General features: G+C 40.8%; 1 protein-coding gene across 2 annotated transcripts in view; it reads left to right on the top strand.

Moving 5' to 3' along the window:
* The first annotated feature begins 15084 nt into the window (after window positions 1-15084).
* The window catches only part of LOC149772611 (uncharacterized), a 143788-nt gene continuing 135761 nt past the window's right edge, over window positions 15085-23111 (top strand). For both annotated transcript variants that reach the window (XM_089947579.1, XM_089947578.1), the window contains exon 1: window positions 15085-15233. The gene's annotated coding sequence lies outside the window, so the exon portion shown is untranslated. The remainder of the gene's footprint in view (window positions 15234-23111) is intronic.

Below are 23111 nucleotides of genomic sequence, written 5' to 3'. Positions count from 1 at the left end.
TGGCAGAATCCACTTTGAAAGGAATGACACGCAGTAACGGCACGGAGGTGTGTCCCACCACGTTGTATTCCACCACATCGGAATACACAAAGATCAAATTCAGTCCTTGGTTCAGTTCTACCGGGGCATGAAAATACTGGCCAAAAGACTCGTTGCTGTAAATGACGGTTTTTTGTTTTAGTGTTTGTTCTACTTTCTTCCTCATCTTTACGTTACCACCCAACATGTCAAACAATTCATCACAGAAATAGAAACCCATCATTTTTTCCCCCTCAGGAAATTTCATCAGGAAGCGACGAGCTGTTTTGTGGTATTCCAGGGTGACAGCTTTGGACTTGAAAGTCTTAAAAGCTTCCCCAAACACGCCATTAAACTTGGAGGCTATGGCGCTGACCAAATGTTGACCACTAAAATAATAGCCTGAGGGAATGAACAACTCATAGTCCATCCAATTTGGATTGACTTTGTTTTTTGTTTTATGGGGATATTTGTTATTGTCATTCATCCACTTTTGCAATGGTTCGTCATAAACTTCCACCGTAAATTTATTTTGATCGTCAATGACATTCAGGACTTGAGTCGGGTGAATCATTTCTACCAAAGCCACTTCCCAATGGGCTTCGTGATCTAAGGGGATGGCCTGAGGTAATTTGGCCGTGTAACAGCACAACGTGTTGTTGGGAAACACCTCCATGGAACTGTCACTGGGTAAGGTTAAGTAAAATTGGTTTTGGTGACTCATAATTCCAGAGTTCTGTCGGTGTCCGAGGGGATATTACTGGATGTCAGAGGCGTGTCTCCGCCCAAAATGGGGTTCTGGTTGTGGTTGTTGGAGTGGTGACTGGCACTGGCACTGGACACAGCGTTCCCGTTCGAGGTGAATTTCAGGGAGGGATTGGGAAGCAGGTAACCGATGCAACTGCTCAATAAAATGGTCCACAATTGTTTGTCTCCTTGTTGCAAACTCAAATTGGCGATGGCTGCCCCGATGACACAATACACCACGAAGATTTGGCAGAAAAAGACGATTTGCGTTTTAGGCACACGTTCTCCACACCACACCCACAAGGGTTGTTTTTGTAAATCTTGCACAGAAGAACTAGGGGAAGAAGGACTGGTCGACGTAGCTGCGTCTGCTGTGTGAAAGGGCATGATGGTCACTTCTTCTTTTTATAGTCGATGACTTGCGAAGCGTCGATCCAAGAATCGAAACTGGGTGGATATCCTTTCCAACGTACTTTGACTTCTTTGACACGTCGTTTGCCCACTTTACGGGTTCTGCGTTCGAGAATGCTTTCGATGTCGTACACGTCGTCTTCTTTTTTGGTGACACGTTGTAACTCGGGCAAATAAAACGTTCCTTTGAGTACTTCTCCGTTCATGTCTTCCAATTTATAGACGGCAGGATGACGGCCATGCACTCGTCCAGTGACGCGAAACAGTTCGGTCGTCCAGTTAGGTAAGTAACCTTTGTCGAAAGTGCGTTTGGTTTTGCCAATGCGCACCCAATCTCCTACGGCCAACTCTCCACTTTTCTTGGGGACAGCCCTCGTCGGGGACGTACCGAACAGGCGCTCGAACACCAGCACTTCGTTGTCGGGAGTCACGTCTTGCGGGGCACGTCCGATGCTTCGATGGTAAGATTGGTTGTACGCTTGCACCAGATGCGGTAAGATGTCGATGTACTTCAGAGTGTGGTGATGCGTAAAATATTTCCACATGCGATCTTTCAAAGTGCGTTGAAAACGTTCCACGATGCTGGCTTTGGTTTCGGGATTCTCGGTGGTAAAAAAATGAATGTCACGTTTCTTTAATTCTTTTTGGAAAGCTTGGTTCAGAAATTCGGTGCCTTTGTCCGTTTGCCATCGAAGAGGGCGACGACCGCTTTGTTTCAACACCCGTTGCAGAGCTCGTACTAACTCGCTGCTGGATTTGGAAGTCAAGGGCACGACCCAGGCAAATTTGGAAAAGACGTCGATGACACAAAACAAATATTTGTAGCCACGATTGTAGCTGGCCAAATGAGAGACATCGGCTAAATCGGCTTGCCATTGATGATCATGCCTTCCACTCGGGTGCGACTTCTGGCAAACTTGCGTCGAATGGGTTTGTGTAAAGTGTAGGTAGCTTGTTCTTGTAACCATCGTTGCACTTGAGGTAAACGGAGACTTTTCAGTTGCGTTTTGGCAGCACGATACAATTTTTGAACTCCTGCGTAACCTGCAGGATGCGAGGGATCGTAGTAAATGCTGACTAAGACTTTTTCCATTTTTTATTTTGTGTTGGTGTGTTAATAAGTCACCCACTCTTCGGTGATGCTACTTTGGGTGGGTCGAAAGGGTGGTTTGGAAACAGATTTACGTGTCCGATGGGCTACGGGAGTAGAAGTCGAAGGTAGTGGTGGAGGTGGCAATGGAATGGCTTTGGTTTTCTTTTCTTTTTTCGCTTCTGGTTTCCCTTCTTTCTTTTTCACTTCTGTCGAAGGAGGCGTGGACATCATCTTTTTAACCCAAGCTTTCATTTCTTCTCGTTGGGGTGTGGGGGACGGGGTCAACAAGGATGCTGCAATCTTACTCGAAATGGGAGCTGCTGACGGTGTTTGAAACACTTCGCGCATCTCTTCTTCCTCAGGTCTTTGTGGGGTAGCATCTCTGGTGACCCTTGGGGATGGAAGTGGTGGTGGTGGTGGTGGTAATGATGATGATGGTGCTGGACTTTTCATCAAGGTCTTAAAATCTTTCAAAGTGGGTAAAGCTGTTTCGTCTAAAGCTTTCTGGTGAAAGAGTTGCAGTCTTTGCAAGAGTTGACCGTACTTTTGCGATTTTTCTGTTTCGGACAAATCTTGGCGATCCAGCAAGGATTGCAATTCGTGTTGTAACTGGGACATCTCGCTCAAATTGGGATTGGGAGGTAAATGCGGGGTGCGTTGTTCTTGCCACCGATGGTATTCCATCCATCGTTTGTAAGGCACTAAAGCTAGTTTTCGTCCTTCCATGGGGTTGTCAGGGGTGAATTCTGAGATCTTGGGACTTCCGAAGGCCTTTTTATCTTGCTCCCGCCAGTCCTCCCAACATGGTTCCCAAGACTCCTTTCAGTATGGGGCCTAACAAGAGAGGTAAAATGCCTCCACGTTGGACCAACATCTTCTTTTTTTGACGAATGGGAATTTTCTTTTGAACCATTTTCCGAAGAACGTGACGATGTTTGCCTAAGCATTGTTTCTGGTGTTTGGACAAAGGGATCGTGCCTTTCAAAACGTTCAAACAACATTCGCACACGGTATCGATGACCTCTTTGGAGGCCGTTTGAATGAGTTTTTTTCGTAGGGGTGGAGAAGCTTTGGACAGGACAGATAACAGGTCCCCATGTTTGGCTAAACGTGGTGGTAGTCCTTTCCTTTTCTTTCCTTGGGGTTTTCTGGAGGGTGACATCTTTGAGTCTTTAGAAGCACCTAAAAACACTGATACCCTACTCGGTCACAGGCCTTTTTTATACTGGAACGCGTCGCCACTGATTGTCTTTACGTTTTATCAGTTTGAGGACAGGCATGACACGTCGTGCAGGGGTACGTAACGGACTAAATCGAGCCAGTTCTTGCTTGGACAAATCCAGCAAACTTTGTAACATGCCCGATCTTTCTTGAACTTTGATTTTGGGAGAAGGTACTTTGTGAGCAGCAGCCACTGCCGCTAAATTGGAAGGTCCTGCCACTGGGGAAGTTCTTTTGGGGGTCATCAACGGAGAAGTTCTTGGTGTGATCAACGTCTCCAAGTACTCTTCAGTTCCTGGTGACATCAACGGAGAAGTGGACAAACATGAGGCTGCCGGAGACGCTGTGGCAGGTCGTGGCTTGCGAGTGTAAGGTTGCGTCCTGGCCGAAGTGCCTCTCTTGCGACTAGTTTTCTTCTTCTGTGGACTTTTCTTTTTCTGAGGACTTTTTCTCTGTTTCTTTTTCTGGGGGCTTCTTTTCTTTTTCCGGGGTGATGGTGGTGGTGTCTGGTAAGAGGAGGGTCCCGCCACTGGAGAAGTTATTCTTCTTGGGGACCTGGTCTTTTTCTTTTTCTTCTTGGGGCTTCGTTGGACTTTTGTCTTGGGGATAACTTTGGGAGCATTAGGATCCCATCTTAAGAGTGAGCGAATGATGACCCCTCCTAGAGTACCGCTCCCTCCAGGTTTCAAAATGATTTGATTTTTGGTTTGAGTGTCGATGCGGGGATCGGCCAGTTGGACCAAAGCGACTTTGTTTCGATCGAAAAAGCGTTGGGTTTGATGAGGAATCTGAATGATTCCTTGGAGTAATTGACGTGCCGTCACCGTGAACCATCGTAAGACTTCTTTGAGACTAGCTTCTAAGACACGGGCTCGTGTTTGTGGATCTTTTTCTCGACTGATGCCATACAAGGCACGAATCAATTTGACGGGAAGATGCGACTGAAGGGACGTCATGTTCACACTGTGTGAGACAGACGAAAAAGGGTCTGAGGTTTTTATAGATTTTTTGATGGGGAGTGAAATGAAGTCGAGGACGGAGACGTGTACAGGACAGGCCCTCCGTCTTGGCACCAGTGGTGAAACAAGTGGGTACGAAATCGCAAATCCTCGGGGGTCGTAGGTTTCAAATCGACGAGTAAATAGGCGTGTGGCGTTTGAGTGGCATCGTCGTACGCCTGAGTCAGCCAAGGTGTTCCTAACTGTTTGGCTAAGACTTGCACTTGCGATTTATCTCGAGGGCTTTTAAACAAGACCACGTAATGCGCATTGAGACTGATGGTGCGATGGGCTTTACTTTGTTGAAACAAATTTTGGGTGATGTAAATGACACTGGCATTACGGTGATGCCCTTTGCGCGTGAACCACAATTTAATTTCTTCTTCGTCTTCTCCTAACATGTCGTCGAAAATGACCAAATGGGTTAGACGGGAGTCAGAGACGATGCCGTCGTCTTCTTTAGGAATGCCTTCCACAAACACGATGGAATCGCCTTGACTTTCTCGCAAAAGGCTGTACGCCGATTGCCACTCTTTGTAACACCACACGATCCGTTGAGGGGGCCGATCGATCAAATGATGTTTATGTTCGATCAAACGTTTGACGAATTCGGTTTTGCCTGAACCGCTAGGTCCAGCAATGAGCATGTTAAAGGGATGGCGAAGATACAAAGCCTCCCAACTGGCACGATCTAAGTGTTCGTCGATGACTTTGACAGTAGAGGAAGAGGGAGCAGAGACAGCAGAGGTAGCCATGGTATGAGAAATGTCACTTGTGACACGAAAAACAAACAAGACAAGAGTTTATATACTTTTTCAGAACACGTTTATTGAATGTTTCAAATATGAACACGAAAGACAAAAATACATACAACCCAAATAGTGATGTACAGGAATATAAAACACAGCAAAGCGATCAAAGTGGAATATAAACAAGTGTCTGTACAACATGTTTTGGGTAACCAAGACGTCCTAGAGACAGTGTGTAATGTTCTTACAGTCTCTACATGAGGTATTGTCACACAAGTGTCCTCCCGGAATGACCTTTCAGGAATGACCATGACAGTCCTGTCCTGAAGCGAGTGGTTGTTCTCGGTGACGGGTTCTTCTGGCACCGTCACTAACACAGGTTGAAAAGTAACTTTTTTCCTTGAACAACTCTTGTGCATACTGGGCCACTTCTTGGGTCCAAGCCTCAAAACCCCCCTTTTTCCAGTCACGAACATCTGTCCAATGAGGGTGTAAGTCACAAGCTACACACACATCGTCATACACGTCTTGGGTAGCTAAAAGTTGACGAATCTTTTTTTCCTGTTGAGGTCGAGAAGTATCCAGATGAAACCGCAAGGCTTTGAGCAAAAGGAGTTTTTCGTGACCATTTAAGGCCATGGAGGTGGTAAGTACTGATCGTAAAGAGTCCACAAAGAATCGGCTGGTAAACGAAATCCCAGAAAACAAGTCACTAAGACACACACCACTTGTCGTCCCAAATTGAATGGATACAGTTCTTGTAATAATCGATGGTAATGATCCACGGTTTGAATATGGTCATTGAGTTCCTTCCACGGAATCTGTTGGATGACATGTGACATAAGTCGTGGCATGGCAGCCTGTTTTTATAGTCTCTTTGTTTCGGAAACAATACACGTACTTTCTAGCCAGAGATCTTCGTTCTCCAGTAGGGAATCTAAATCTTGCATACTGTAACCGAAACTTCAGAGTTCGTTTAGAAGTTTCCTCTTCCTCTAAGTAGATTCCACGTAAAATATGTTGATAATCCTTTAACTTGTCTTCCTCAATGTATTGCTGTAGGTGAATCTCGAAGTAACCAAAATAATGAACATTTCGATCATTCACTAACTCAAAGTGTTGAACAAGGTCTGACCACTGAAACAATTTCTGACGAATCAGTTCTCTTATACCATTCAGGTACCAGTGGTTAAAGATCTGGTGACGTAACGGATGCAGTTGTTCTTTACGTTTCACTTGTATTTTCACCAGCTCTCGGTAAATGCGTTCTCTCAACTCCACAGGCAAAGCACGAATGTTCTCTTGTAAAGTATCCATGAATAGGTCATACTAAATCCTCTTTGGTCTGACACAAGAAATGTACTCTTTGCACAAACATGGTTTCACTTCAGTGTCGAATTTAAATCGTTGAGTCACTAATCTACACATTACAATTCGTTCAGAAGTTTCCTCTTTCACCAAGTTGACATTGTGTTCAAGATGTTGGTAATTCGTTAACTCTTCCTCTGGAATTCGATGCAGTACGTTTACAATGATGTAACTACAATCGTCCATACCAAACCAATCCTTTTTAAAACTAGAGGATCGTTGATCAATGTCTGTCCAATGGAACACTTTCAATTGAATCAGTCCTTGTATAGCCTTCAGGTACCAATGGTTCAAAAACCGGTGACGTAACGGATGCAATTGTTCTTTACGTTTCACTTGTATTTTGACCAGCTCTCGATAAATGCGTTCTCTCAACTCCACAGGCAAAGCACGAATGTTCTCTTGTAAAGTATCCATGAACAGATTATTATGGTAAAAAAAGTTACTTCAATGCCTCGGTCCCACTAAAGGTAAGTAATGACAATTCGGTGACCATCGAACATGTTCAACGTAGGCCGAATCTTGCGGTTCCCAGTGGTGAAGTGACACACCACAACTGAAGCACTTGACTTTATCTCCTTCGCCCAAGTAGAAAAATCCGGCTCTGGCTAATTCTTCGGGGGTCGGTCCTCCCAGATACTTAGGCCATTTTCCTTTGAACGATTGAAGACGATTTTCAAAGTCGCAGTATTCCGACAAACGCACAGGGAACGAATATTCGTTTTTCACAGGTTCGTTTCGATGAGGGTTGGGTGACAGGAACAGGAGTTTGCTCAGGGCTGGATGACATCCGTAGGGGGGTAGACGTGAAGGTGAACATTCCCCTTTAAACCCGGTAAAATGTCTAAAAGGACGAGCGGCATCGCTTTCGCATCCCTCAGGTTTGACACGCACAGCATCACTTTCCATGACAGGGGCAGTGAGAACAAAGTTCCCATGATGCTTTACGGCATCGCTCAGGTCACAAGGTACAGCATCGTATCCATCGCAAGGCTCACAATCGCACTCATCTGCAAACTCCGTTACGCAATTACAATGGTAACCACATGGACAATCGCAGTTTCCTTCCGGACATTTTCCGTCGCAATGCATGGGTCTTATCCATCCAGTATTAGTCACACTAGAGGAAGATACAACTTTTTTACAATCCCCAAACTGGAACGATGTCTCTTTCAAAGTATTCATCTTGTTCGCTTGGTCTTGGTAGTCACAATGAACTATCGATCTTGCCTAGGGTTCCTTTTTTATATACAGACCAATACCGACGTGACCGTACGGTAAGGTGAAATGATTGGGAAGTCTCACTCGCTTCTGGTACACGATTTGATAGACTTTTTCCAAGGGTCGACTGACGATGTGGTGAGTGGGTAAACGTACAATCTTGTTAGTTTGGTGAGTGGTCACTTTAAAGTTTCCATCCTCTCCCGATTGCAAGGCTTCTTTCAATACCCCAAAGTTGACCACTCGACTGGTACGATAATTCAGAGTCAGTCCTTTCACTTTGCACGTCGTGTGCACTTCTCCTTGTTTGTCCCGGTATTCGTAGCCGTAATTTTTGGGACCGCCACTGACGAAACTTAGAATCTTGTCGTCGGGATGCTCGTCTGTCCAGGCTCCTAAACGGTCTCCTTCGATGTTAGGGTGATGTTGAATCGGGTGATGGATGTAAATGCAACTGTCCGTGTCAAAGTACAGGACGCGTTCTTCTAACAGTTCTAAAGCTTCGTACAATTTTAAGCGAGCATGGGCTGTCACGTAAGCCGCAATGATGACATTTCCAAAAGGGTCGTCTTGTACAAAGTCCAGATCTTCTTCGTAATTGACCAAGATCAAATTCTCTCGAACGACGTCCACGTGTTTCATGTATTTGGTTTTGTCGTGAATCATCTGGAAGTAGCGGGAAGGTTCTGTCAAATATTCCGTCTTGGGTAAACACGGTCGTTGTGCCATTTTACCCCACAAGCAATTTAACATCACTTTGGCAAACGATCGCCTGCCTTCGTTTTTTTCGATGTGGTCTAAAGTGATGCCTTCTTGTTCGTAGTATTTCTCTTTGAATTGTATTTGGTCTTCGGGAGTGTGACACCAGGAAGGATAGCCGCTGGCTTCTTGTTTCAGTTTCAAAAAGGCATCCACGTAGTCGGCGAAAATGCCTTTCTGCCTGGGATCACCCTTGTGGTATTGTTGTGTCTTGGGAAAGTGGCAAATTTCGTACACTTCTAACAGTTGGTATCCCATGTCCAGAGCTTTGAACAATTCTACGCTGACCCAGGTTCCCGTCAAGGCCCGTTCTTCCTGGCTGTGCTGACAAGGTTGGTCTTGGTTGCACGTTTCGGCACAAGTACGACACAAGGGAAACATCAGTTTGCCTTGACAATGGTGAGGTAAGACGGGATGGTATAGGTTCGTGGGAGGCAAAACTTTGCACTTGATCAAGCCTTCGTATTGTCGAATGTTTTTCAGGTCGATGTGTTCCGTGAACAATTGTGGGTGCCCTACAGGAAAGCGACAATATTTGCACACGTAGGGATACAGCGAACACACGTCCAAGTATTTGATTTCTTCTCCTTTCTTTTCGTCGGCTTGGTACAGCAAACAGGTGGCATTGGTTCTTCCTCCGTACAAACTATCCCTCGGGTTCAGCGGGTCCATGAACTGGTAACTTTCCACGAGGCGTTTAAACTCGGGATCGGTTTTCATACGGTGATCGTACTCGTGTTCCCACATTTCCACCACTTGGTATCCTTGCTGTTCTAACTTTAGGCGTCGCTGACAAGTGTCCTGGTACAAGTCTTCCATGGTTCGTTGCAAAAACTGATTTTTAGTGTCACGGTCAGGGTAGCAGACGGGACATCCGTGAAATAAGCAACCGTTAAACTCGTACACGATCTTGGGGTTTTCTAAGTCCCAACCATCGACCGAATACGTTCCGATGGTCTTTTCGCCCCCTCCGTTGCGGGCATGCTGAATCCACTTGTCTTCCTTGTCGCACAAGTAATGTAACCAACGTAGGGCTTTGACCGAGTATTGACGCTTGACAAAGTGGGTCGTTTGAGGGCTGATGACAGCCACGGTGTTTTCAGGCATGAATCGTTGTAGATACACTAAGGAACACGCTTTGGCAATGGTGCAAGCTTCTTTCAAAGGATCGACCCCTCCGTGTTCCATGAACAGTTCTCGAAATTTTCCACAGCAACGCCGTAAAATGTCCACATCGGAACGACAATACTTTAGCATTTCTTCCTGAAAGTCGAAAGGGTCCGAGGCGTGAATCTGGTACCAAGCGTAGAAAGCTTCTCGTTGTTCGGTACGCATGTTGTCGGGGTCGTAATAGTGAGCCTCGGGCAAATGGGGTAGAACGGCGTGTTGATTGGCTTCCGTATTGAAAAAGTGTGGAAAGTACCCTTTAGCCATTTCTGTCATTCCAAACGTTTTAGGCATTCGACTCAAAGGCATGGCCAAATAGCTCATCGAATCTTTAAACTGTACTTGTCCCACTTGCATGAAAATGATTTTGGCTCCGTTCAAAGTCACTTTAGGACGTTCGGTGCCTTGTTCCGTATAGTATCTGAGAAGAAACTGTCCATCGTATCCAGAGAAATTGTGAGCCATCACCGTGGCATGACGATGACAATCTCCGTAACGTTCGATGTCCTCTTGGCTCCACGTCTTGTCGATGGGGTCTAAGACCCATCGAGCGAAATCGGCTAACGTGTTCGGTCCCCGAAAGATTTTTTCACGCCCTCCAGGAATCTTGCTGCAGTGAGGGCAATGACTGAAGATAGGTTCTTGAATGCACTTCTCGCATGCTCGATGAGCCACGCAGAAATTAGGAATGTGAATGCCGGTCTCTTGCATGCATTCGAAATCGAAAAAGATGAAATTGCCTTTATTCTTGTGACCGTCCTCTTTCTCTGGTGGGGGTTGGTATTTTTGCACGTAACATTGGTGTTCCAAGTCCACGATGTGGTGACAAATGTGACATTTTTTTTTCCTCGACATACGTGTGCCTTGGCAGCATTGGTACATATGACTTGTTCACACGTAGGGCACAATCTCAGGAGTTGACAAGCACATTTCTTCTGTGAACCTTGCGTTTTCAGATGTTGTTGGTAACAGGTAGGGCTGACAAACGTGCGCAGACAAGTGGAACAAGGTACTGGTTCTTCGCTCAGACAGGGTGAAGAGGCCAAACATCCTGAGCATTTCGATCCGCAATGCTTGTGTTGCTCTCGATTGTTATAACCATGGTCACATTTCTCACAATAATAAACATATCTCAGGAATCCAGTGATACTGGTAATGGTATCGAAATGTTCATCGTGATGATAAAGGTGAATGTATTTTCCGTCCTTAAAATCTTGCCCTCGAAACAATAGAGGTCCGCGCACTTCTTGAGGGTGCACTTTCAAGGTGTATCGTGGAGCTAGGGCATCTTGCAATTTTTGCATCTCAGGAATGCCACAGGGTGTGTCTTTGGACAGGCCAGCTTGTTGTAACAGGAGTTCTGCTTCGTTTCGTTGTTTGGCTCGGTTGGAACGTTGAATAGTGTCCCAGGTTCTTTTCCATTCTACCGTGTCGTTCTTGTTGGCATAGGTTCGTCCCACCACGATGGCACGGGCTAAACACATCTGGTCATGAGGGTTGTTAATTCGGACGAGACTCTTTTTGGTGTTGCGAAGGTCGTCCACCAATAACATCTTTTTGCGTCCTGTCCCTTGAGGAGGAGAGACGTGGGTCATGTCCAGTGTGGCTTTACCATCGGTGATGTCAAACTGATCATTAGATTGTTGTACGTGTTGAATCTTGTCCATGACTTTGGAAGCAGTCAATTCTGCAGGGGTGCTAAACTCGATCCAAACAGGGGATTTCAAACCGTCGTGTTGTATGGAAAGTCTCAAGCGATCGTCTTCTTTGGGTTGACATTGTCGCTTGAGTGCAGTGAGCATAGAATCCCACACCTCAGTGATGAACACTTCTGCTTTCTCTAACGGCACTTCGGACTTGAAATCTTTAAACTTCACCGTGTATTTGTAAGCCGTGGTTCTAAATTTTCTAGAGGAGCGCTTTTCCGTCTCTCGAATGGAATAGTACTTTTCAGGGTTGACTAAGGGTGATGAACTTGGTTTAGAGGGTTCGGATTCTGGTTCACTCATGTCCTCTTCAAAATCACTGGCATGAATTTGTGCCAAGATTTCGGCCCTGGTACGAGGCGATAAATCACGTTTCTGCCTCTTACTTTCTTCTTCTTTCTTCTCGAATGAATGGGATCGTTTCATCTTGAAAGCAAAAAGTCAAATGACTCAAGTTCAAACACCATAAACTACTTTATAGTCATAGCAGACCAGCGTATATAAAAGGGTGTGTGTCTTGTCCTTTCACTATTCATTTCACTCTCAAGCCGAGCACAACGATGGAAGAGACTAACCAGATGGAACGTTTCGTCAGAGCTTTGCGAGGGGTCATTAGAAAATTCTCTTCAGACCAGCCTACGGACTACTCTCCTTCCTTTAGAGATAAAAGTCAAGATACTTGCTATATCTGTCAGAAGAAAGGGCATTGGTCTTCAGAGTGTCCAGACCGTCAAAAAAGAAAAAAAAACAGGGGATAAAAAAGACAAAAGTCAAGATACCTGTTATTATTGTAAAGAAAAAGGACATTGGTCTCCAGATTGCCCAAAAAAGAAACAAGAGGAGTCAGAAGAAAAGAAGGATTCTTCAGAAGAAGAGAGGGATTCTTCGAAAGAAGAGAGGGATTCTTCAGAGGAAGAAAGAAGACAATTCTATTTAAATGAGGCAAAGAAACACGAGAAGAAAAGAAGAAGGGAAGAAAGCGAGGAGAAAGAAGAAGAGGAAAAGAGTGTGACGGTGAAGAAATTCAAAAAACAGAGAGACTAAACAAGGAGAAAAGAAGAAATCAATGAACTTTTATTAAAGTGTTGTGTTGTGAATTGTGAATTGGATTGTAAAAAATGGAGAAAAGAATAAATGAATGATATAAGGTAAGAGTCTTTGAGTTTTGATTTTAAAATAAGAAGCTACACTCACGCACTCATACACAGACACGTACTATAAGGGTAACATGGGTGAGTTTTTTTTTGAGTTATTGGCAAATTGAAATTGTATTTCTTTTCGAGAAATGTGGGTGGCCCTGAAAAGGGCCTTTTTTCTTCATGGTGTAGGGGTGAGTTTAAGCAATCAATTTTAACTGCCTTAAGCCTTTGCCACGGCCAAGGCCTACTTCTGGACTGCGTAATGTTGATGATGATTGGGTTGAAATCACTAAGGGTGGTACGGTAGGCTTAGTCACAGGGTTGACATGTTTGGCTCGGGAAGGTCGTATTCTCTTCGGTCGTGATAAAGAAGTCTGATACATTTGTTTCAGACTTCTTAACTCCGCTAAAATGTCCAACAGTACCGTGACCGTTTGATTTTCACCCTCTTGTTTCTTTGCTGCTACTTCTTCTTGCTGTTGTTTTTTTCTTACCTCTTCTTCTTGTTGCTGTTGCTGTAGGAGAAAAGCCTGTTCCGCTTCCTTTTGTCGTTGTATAAATTTCTCCAATTCTTCTTTCTGTCTCTGTCTAAAATTCTCCACTTGCGGTAATGAAGAAGGTAACGAAGGTTCCGGAACAAATTCTTGCGAGGAGAGAAAATCCACAAAATCCCAATTCACCTCTTCTGAAAGTAAGTCCGGGTTCCCTTGGGCGGTCTCCCCTGCTGGTGCACCCCACTGGATCGTTTTCTGAGTTTCCGTCATGTTGAATCACTTCGCATAGATTGACTGCACACAAGCGCTAGCGAATCTATATTGACTACGTGACGTCACAGACTGCTCTCTTCGGATTGGATGCGGGCTGACTGAATTCTGTAACGCGTGTTCGGATTGGTGAATGAACTCAATCCGTTTCAATCCTTTCTGTCCCTATAAATAAGCGCAGTTCACTGCATTGATTCACCTATTCTCGGAGCCTCAACATGTGGACCGACGTTGAATCTTCAACCCTTGTGTCAACAATGATGTTCAGGACGGACATGCTCATGTATGTCCGATCCAAGTGGACCGTTGTCCACAGGACCAACAGCAGCCTGTGGATAAGAAGAGTCTATATAGAGAGACAAGGTTGCCTCAAGAGGACTCTGATGTATGGCCCTGCTGTAAGACGAAGTTTGAGGAAAAGAAGATGTCGCAAATGCCCTTTATGTTAAGGGCATATTAACATAAACCAAAGGCCCTTTTCAGGGCCAGCCATATTTCTCGAAAAGAGATAGCCTTTCCATTGCCTACCCCTTTTTAAAAAAAAATTTTTTTTAAATTTTTAAAAAAAAATCCCATGTTAAATTCCCCTTGTCCGTAGAGTGAACCACGATTTATTGCCATGTTAAATTCCCCTTGTCCGTAAAGTGACCCACGATTTTTCTCCATGTTAAATTCCCCTTGTCCGTAGAGTGACCCACGATTTATTCCCATGTTAAATTCCCCTTGTCCGTAAAGTGACCCACGATTTTTCTCCATGTTAAATTTCCATTGTCCGTAAAGTGACCCAGGGGTGTTTTTAATGCTAATTCCCATTGTCCGTAAAGCGCCCCTATATACTACTACTGTGCGTGATTAATTCAAGGAACAACAGATAAATGCAACAAAAGGTGTCGTGGAGAATATTGCAAAAAACATAATTATATTTTAAAGAAAAATCCTCATGCTGGTTCACGAAGTTGTGTTGGATGTAACAACGGCGTTAGAGGATTATATCAGATTTGCAAAAATTGCGGTGGAGATCGATACGGAAGTTTGATGATATATTACAGAAAAAGAAAAAACATAAATCCAAAAATAGAAAAACCACCATCAGAACTTGAATATTACTTGAAACATAAAACAAATTCCCAGGATTCAGATGAAGATTCCCAAGATTGATAGCAGAAGAGAGGGTCCTGTCTACAATTCTGTTTGGGACAAACAATAATCGTAGACGTGGTATTGACCTCTATGAAGGGTCACTATTTTTTTTTGGTCTAAACACAAGGGTGACCATTCCCTTAAGTGGTCTGTTCACCCTCTCTGCTGCTCCTTTCCTTGTTGTACTAATACCGATTGGAACGAATGAAGCATGGTGGTTCAACACGGTAATCAGTATATCAATTTTGAATTTTTAAAATAAATGATGTATTCAGAAAGGCATTGGAACAACGATTAACCCCAAAATTCCGGATGCCCAAAAATGCCCTATGATTATTTTTATTATTATTATTAACCACTGAACAAAAACTAGAAATTGCAGAATTATTGTGAATATTATTTGGTATGTTCTTTATTTATTGAACGAATTGATAATTACTGATTCATTCCTCACACTACAGATATGTTGCTTGTATCTGCCAACAGTAAGGACCGTTTTTCAGCCATTGGTGTTAGTTCCGAAACGCTGTTTCGATCACCACATATTTTTTGTCCGGTGTGGCTTGTAGAGGTCGCCATCCTCGTTGATATGCGGTCTGCACGTTGACGTAAAAATGTTGTTCTTTCCGAGTTCACTGTGTGTTTATTTTCTTATGCTGAATAATGGAGTGATTTTGGCGTAATATCAAGAGCATCTGAAGCAATCACTGAATGGCATGCCATTTTTGAATTGTAAGACAGACTTTGGCTCATAATCCCATTTGTATTTATAGACTCAATTTTCTTTAATTTAAATAATATAACCAGAAACAAACCAAACTGGCCAAAATAAGAAACGTTTTCAGTTTTTGAAAAATCTGGACAATTTGATTCACTATATAGGTACAGTTACGATCATTTGATTCTATGGTTAAGTTCACCGCCTTAGTCCAATTATATTTTGTTTGGGGAATCTGATAATGAAAGTAGATATGACACCAGTTAATGTTACGGTACCGTACCTGGGTTGGAACTCGTTGATCATCGCATAGGTGCATAAAGGTAAAAGCTTAACGTGTTAATTATTGAACCGTGACAGCATCCAGCCGGATTAAAACATCAGGCTACAAATATAATCTAAAATAAAATCACACACCACAAACTTACGTGTCACACACCACAAACTTACGGGTCACGTCACACACCACAAACTTACGTGTCACACACCACAAACTTACGTGTCACGTCACACACCACAAACTTACGTGTCACACACCACAAACTTACGTCTCCAGTTGTATTCATAACTTGCCCCATGACTATCTCAATCAAAACTTTATATTCATTATAGTGTTCTGAGTCCAACTTTGTTATTTTAGATGATTGGAAACTGGAAACCAAGGGACTGACCAAATAAGTATTGCTGACTCCACTTCATGTAATTTAGGATGATTGGAAACTAGGGGACAGACAGTTTAAATTTTGGGGTGGGTCCTGCACTTTAATAAAAAATCAGCCCTCAGTTTTAAAATGATATTCTCATTTTTGGAAGAAAAATAACCCATTATATCCACTATTCAGGTAAAAGAAGTAAAATAACTCTAGTTTGAAAGAAAATATCAGGCACCACCTTACCCTATCATTAAATCATTGGTCCATAAGTATGTTTTCTCTTGGGATTAAAATCTGATTTTTCCCTGAAATATCTTCAGTTTTCAAGAGTGTCATGACACAATTTACTACTGGCTAATTTCAAAGCAGTTTAGAAAGTTTAAATGTTGAAGAAAGGTTGCTACCATTATAACTTTCTTGAACAGTGATCTATTTTGGGGTCATGCAAGTGTATAAGTATGTTCCTCTGTGTGTGCATATGTGTGTCTGTGTATGTGTGTGAGAGGACAATTATTGGCACATGCTAAGTGTGCATGAGTTATTGGCCATTTTTATTTATTTCTTTTACAGTTTTTAGAAAAGCAGGAGAGATTAGTATCTACCATTTGTGCTAATGTGTTACTCCTTACAAATATAAGATGAAGAGGATGATGATGAAATCTGTGTGCTCTGATGTTTAATATTTGTATGGTTTAAAGATGGTGATTTGGATATCCTTGAAAGACAGTACCATATGATCATGTCACAATTTAAGAGCTGCATGCCTATATTTCATTTTTTTATTCCTTTTGTGGAGGATCAGTCTTTTATTTCTGTCTCTCTTACCTACCTACAACACACATGCACACACACAAACACACAGAGGATTGATATTTATTATTCCTGCTTGTTCTAAAAACTGGAGGATATTGTGCACCAGTATCTTAAAATCAAAAGTGCAATATATCAATCTGGGGGTACATATTTGCAGCTGGGAAAATAAAGCAAAGAAGCAAACAAGCCATTGATAATTTGTGAAATAAAACAGGATGTAAAAATAAATATTGCTAATCCTGGTTTTAAGGTTTTATTGTTAAATTCATTATTATTATGTGTAGGTATCATCAAGCTTTATTATTATTATTATTATTATCATTATTACTTAATACTTTTGGTTCTTCTTCTCCATCACCATTATCTTCATCTTCTTCTTCTGGTCCTTCTTCTTCATCATTATTATAATCATCTTTTCCATCTTCTCCAGCTTCTTCTGTTTCTTTTCCATCATCATCTTCTCCATGTAGTTGAAATTGTATGAGTTATGAGCATCTTGGTTATGGTGATTTCTGCACAGCTTTATTTCAAATAAAATACATGAATATTGACTACATATAGGTTTATTAAGCTGCCAGACTTCCATTATATTATATATTCTTTTGTGATCTAGAATCGTGTACTAAACTGGGTGTCTAGGATGGGCATAGGTTTCTCTCTTATGCATGTATTGTTGGCATCCATCCATATATAGCTTTTGTGATTTTTTGGTGTGGCAGTAATTTAATTCTCTGAACTTTATAGCCAAACGTAGATTATACCTGAACAATTAGTACACTGTTTTGAATTATGTAATGAGTCATTGATTAGACAAATCTTAAATAGTGTAATCTCATAGCATGATGTAACTAGGGCATAACACTACCTACATTATGGTGGCCTAGATATCTTAAAACCATAACATAATGTAACTAGGGCAAAACAACACCTGTAGTACAGTGGCCTAGATGTCTTAAAGCCACAGTATGATGTAAATAGGGCAAAAAACACCTGCAATACAGTGGCCTAGATATCTTAAAGCCATATCATAATGTAACTGGGGCAAAACAACACCTGCAATACAGTGGCCTAGATGTATTAAAGCCATAGCATGATGTAACTAGAGTAAAACAACACCTACAATACAGTGGCCTAGATATCTTAAAGCCATAGGATGATGTAAATAGGGCGAAACAACACCTGCAATACAGTGGCCTAGATATATTGAAACCATAGCATAATGTAAGTAGGGCACAACAACATCTGCAACACAGTGACCTAGATGTCTTAAATCCATAGCATGATGTAACTATAGCATAACAACACTTGCAATACAGTGGCCTAGATATTTTAAAGCTATAGCATGATGTAAATACGGCAAAACAACACCTGCAGTACAGTGACCTAGATGTCTTAAAGCAGTAACATGATGTAAATATAACATAATAGCACTTGCAATACAGTGGCCTAGATGTCTTAAAGCACATATCATTTTGTGAGTTTGTTTATAAATAAGAATATAGTTCTTAATGGTGTTAAATATTCTAGTTTTTGGACTTTTGTCTGTTTGGTAAATATCCTGCAGAACTTTCTCAACCTAAGAACATGTTTAATTGAGTGTAAAAATAACTAGGTGCCACATAACCAATGAACACTGTTATTCCTATAACACCTGTAAGTAAAATTAATACTTATTATAATGCAGCCTAAATTATTCCTATAACACTTGTAAGTAAATTAATACTTAGTATAATACAGCCTAAATTATTCATATAACACTTGTAAATAACAGTAATACTTATTATAATGCAGCCTAAATTATTCCGATATCACCTGTAAGTAATTAATACTTGCTATAATACAGCCTAAATTATTCCTATAACAGCTGTAAGTAAAATTAATACATATTATAATTGAGCCTAAAGTATATTCCTATAACACCTGTAAGTAAAATTAATACTTACTATAATACAGTCTAACTTATTCCAATAACACCCATAAGTAAAATTAATGCTTATTATAATGAAGGCTAAATTATTCCTATAACACCTTTAAGTAAAATTAATACTTATTATAATACAGGCTAAATTATTCATATAACACCTGTAAGTGAAATTAATACTTATTATAATGCAGCCTAAATATTCCTATAACACCTATAAATAAAATTAATACTTATTATAATGCAGGCTAAATTATTCCTATAACACCTGTAAGTAAAATTAATACTTATTATAATGCAGGCTAACTTATTCATATAACACCTGTAAGTAAAATTAATACTTATTATAATGCAGCCTAAATTATTCCTATAACACCTGTAAGTAAAATTAATACTTATTATAATGCAGGCTAAATTATTCATATAACACCTGTAAGCAAAATTAATACTTATTATAATGCAGCCTAAATTATTCCTATAACATCTGTAAGTAAAATTAATACTTATTATAATGCAGGCTAAATTATTCTTATAACACCTGTAAATAAAATTAATACTTATTATAACGCAGCCTGAATTATTCATATAACACTTGTAAGTAAAATTAATACTTATTATAATGCAGGCTAAATTATTCCTATAACACCTGTAAATAAAATTAATACTTACTATAATACAGCCTGAATTATTCCTATAACACCTGTAAGTAAAATTAATACTTATTATAATGCAGTCTAAATTATTCCTATAACACCTGTAAATAACAGTCATACTTATTATAATGCAGCCTAAATTATTCCTATAACACCTGTATGTAACACTCATACTTGTTACAATGCAGCCCAATTGTTCCTATAACACCTGTAAGTAACATTAGTACTTATTATAATGCAGCCTAAATTATTCCTATAACACCTGTATGTAACACTCATACTTGTTACAATGCAGCCCAATTGTTCCTATAACACCTGTAAGTAACATTAGTACTTATTATAATGCAGCCTAAATTATTCATATGACACCTTTATGTAACACTCATACTTGTTACAATGCAGCCCAATTGTTCCTATAACACCTGTAAGTAACATTAGTACTTATTATAATGCAGCCTAAATTATTCCTATAACACCTGTATGTAACACTCATACTTGTTACAATGCAGCCCAATTGTTCCTATAACACCTGTAAGTAACATTAGTACTTATTATAATGCAGCCTAAATTATTCATATGACACCTGTATGTAACACTCATACTTGTTACAATGCAGCCCAATTGTTCCTATAACACCTGTAAGCAACATTAGTACTTATTATAATGCAGCCTAAATTATTCATATGACACCTGTGCCAATATGATGTCCAATATGGCCACCACAGCAGTCATCTTGAAAATTGTGCTATATTAATATGGGGTTTCACTTAAAGATTTCCTATGATGTCTACATGTTCCTATGTGAAAATGCTGCTGACTTGACATCCAGTATTCACACTGCAGTAGCCATCTTAAAAATCTTGTTCTTCCCACTTATCCTGTATGAATGATCTTATCAAGATGGGGTTTAAATTTACTGTAAGACTTTCTTTAAATTCTGCCTGGTCTTGAATGACTGGTGCCAGTTCTATGACCAACATGACTGCCATAATGATATCTTGAAAATCTTGTTATACTCAGTATGGTTTGGTGCTTCGTGACACAATAGCACAATTGGTAGGCTATTTGGTTCCAAGACGGTTATTGTCAAGTACTGGGCTGCTAATTAGAAATCAAACCAGCACCCTTTAAGTCATAAGTCCTGGATGCTAACCACTGAGCCACTTCAGCTCGCAACACTATTAAATGGAAAGTATATTATTGAAAATATTTACTTCTCTTGAAATGGATGGTTTTACCAACATCGGGCTTTCACCGATATACTTTTTATGATATCTAGTTGGTTCTTAATGAAAATGGTGCAAGTCATACATTAAAATATGGCTGCCATGACAACTGTCTTAAAAATATTGTTGTCACTTATACACCTAAATGGATGATCATTATGACTGGCGGGGGGAGGGGAGGAGACGTTTTCACTACATCCTAAAAAATGACGATGACGCTAGTCATGCATCCAGTATGTCTCTCTCAAAAATCGTGATGTCCTTTTGGATGGATGAACATTATGACATTTATTTTACCGAAAAGAACTTCAAATGATGTCTACTTTGACCTAAATGAAAATGGTGTGAATCTGACATCCATTATATGTACCGTAGCAGTTAATTTGAAAATGTTGTTATCGCCATAGGACTAGTTAAATAATTCTCAATTGTACAACATCAATGCTTACTTTGGTCAAATGCACAGACACCCTGAAGGACCAGATAACTTAATTTCTGAGTCTCAAAAATACCACTATCATTGCCATAAGGCATTTAATATACTTACAGTGCAGATTTATTTCTGAAAAGTAGGGTATGTCATCCTGGGGTCTTTGGCGAGGCTTTTGCCTGTACCCCCTTTGGTACCAAGCTTTTCCTTGGCACTCAAATGGCAAAAGAAGAAATGTCTTATCATGGATTTTTGAAAATTATTTTTAGAGAGTTTAATGTCAGTTCATCAAAGGAATGTTGTTGTTTTTTTTGTATGGGTGTTCATGACTCAAACATATATAGAGGGGTTTTCATGGCTTTGAAAATAATATTTACCACAGAGCATAAGTTAGTACTACCACAACCTTTGCTCCAAAGGATCAGATAGTAAATATAGTTGTGTTTAAGAGAAATTATAAGTATAAACGATTGTTATGTGTCAAAGGTGTACTTAGCTGTAGCATGTCATACGTGTACTTGACTGTAATGTGCCATAGGTGTACTAGGCTATAGCCTTTAATATATAGTTGTACTTGGCTATAACATGTCATTGGTGTACATGACTGTAGCATGTTACAAAAGTACTTGGTTCTAGTAAGTCATGGGTGTAATTGTTTCCAGTATGTCATTGGTGTACTTGGCTGTAGCATGTCATATATATAATTGGTTGTAGTATATCATAGGTCTACTTGGTTGTAGTGCATCATAGCTGTACCAGGTTGTAGCATGTCATGGATGTACTTGGTTGTAGCATGTCGTAGGTGTACTTGGCCATGGCATGTCATAGATGTACTTGGTTGTAGTATATCATAGGTGTATTTAACTATAGTGTGTTATAGGTGTACCAGTCTGTAACATGTCATAGATGTACTTGGTTCTTGTATATCATAGGTGTACTTAATTATAGTGTGTCATAGGTGTACCTGGCTGTAGCATGTCATGGGTGTACCTGGTTGTAGCATGTCATAGGTGTACTTGGTTGTAGCATGTCATGGGTGTACATGGTTGTAGCATGTCATGGGTGTACTTGGCTGTAGCATGTCATAGATGTACTTGGTTGTAGTTTATCATAGGTGTACATGGTTATAGTGTCTCATAGGTGTAGCATTTCATAGGTGTACTTGGTTGTAGAATGTCATAGATTTACATGGTTATAGTATGTAATAGGTGTACTTGGTTGTAGCTTGTCTTTGGTATATTTGGTTGTATTATGTCACAGGTGTACTTGGTTGTATTATGTCACAGGTGTACTTGGTTGTAGTATATCATAGGTGTACTTGGTTGTAGTATATCATAGGTGTACTTGGTTGTAGTATATCATAGGTGTACTTGGTTGTAGTATATCATAGGTATACTTGGTTGTAGTATATCATAGGTGTACTTGGCTGCATCATGTCAGTGTTGTAATTGGCTGTAGCATGGCATATGTGTACTTGGTTGTATTATGTCACTGGTGTACTTAGTTGTATTATGTTATAGGTGTACTTAGTTGTATTATGTCATAGGTGGATTTGGTTGTAGTATGTCCTAGGTGTACTTGGCTGTATGATGTCATACGTGTAATTGGCTGTATCATGTTAAGGGTGTACTTGGCTGTTCATCTCATAGGTGTACTTGTTTGTAACATTTTATAGGTGTGCCTGGTTGTATCTTGTCATAGGTGTATTTGGCTATAGCATGTTAAAGGTTGTTGTTGTTGTGGGGTTTAACGCCATTTTTCAGCACACAATAGTCTATGCATGGCGGCCAGTATTAATGGTGGAGGAAGAACCCGGCAAAACCCCGGGAAGAAACACCGACCCACGAGAAGCTACTGGCATGTTTTCTCACATATCCACATTTGCTGAATCCTGGACTCGAACCCATGCAGACAGAGGTGAGTTGGCAGTGATCCATAACGGAGAGCGCTTTAGACCACTCGGCCACTCGGGGCCCCCATGTTAAAGGTGTGCTTGGCTGTAATATATCATAAGTGTACTTGGCTGTATCATTTCATAGATGTACATGGCTGTATCATGTCATAGGTGGACTTGGTTGTAGTATGTCATAGGTGTACTTGGCTCTAGCATGTCATAGGTGAATGTGGTTCTAGATTGTCATGGTTTTACTTGGCTATATCATGTCATAGGTTTACTTGGCTATAGCAAGTCATAGT

Source organism: Sinohyriopsis cumingii, unplaced genomic scaffold (assembly GCF_028554795.1).
Source record: "Sinohyriopsis cumingii isolate HCF-2022 unplaced genomic scaffold, ASM2855479v2 utg001339l, whole genome shotgun sequence".
NCBI lineage: Eukaryota > Metazoa > Mollusca > Bivalvia > Unionida > Unionidae > Sinohyriopsis > Sinohyriopsis cumingii.
Note: the sequence above shows the minus strand (reverse complement) of the source record. Positions and strands in the feature narration are given on the sequence as shown.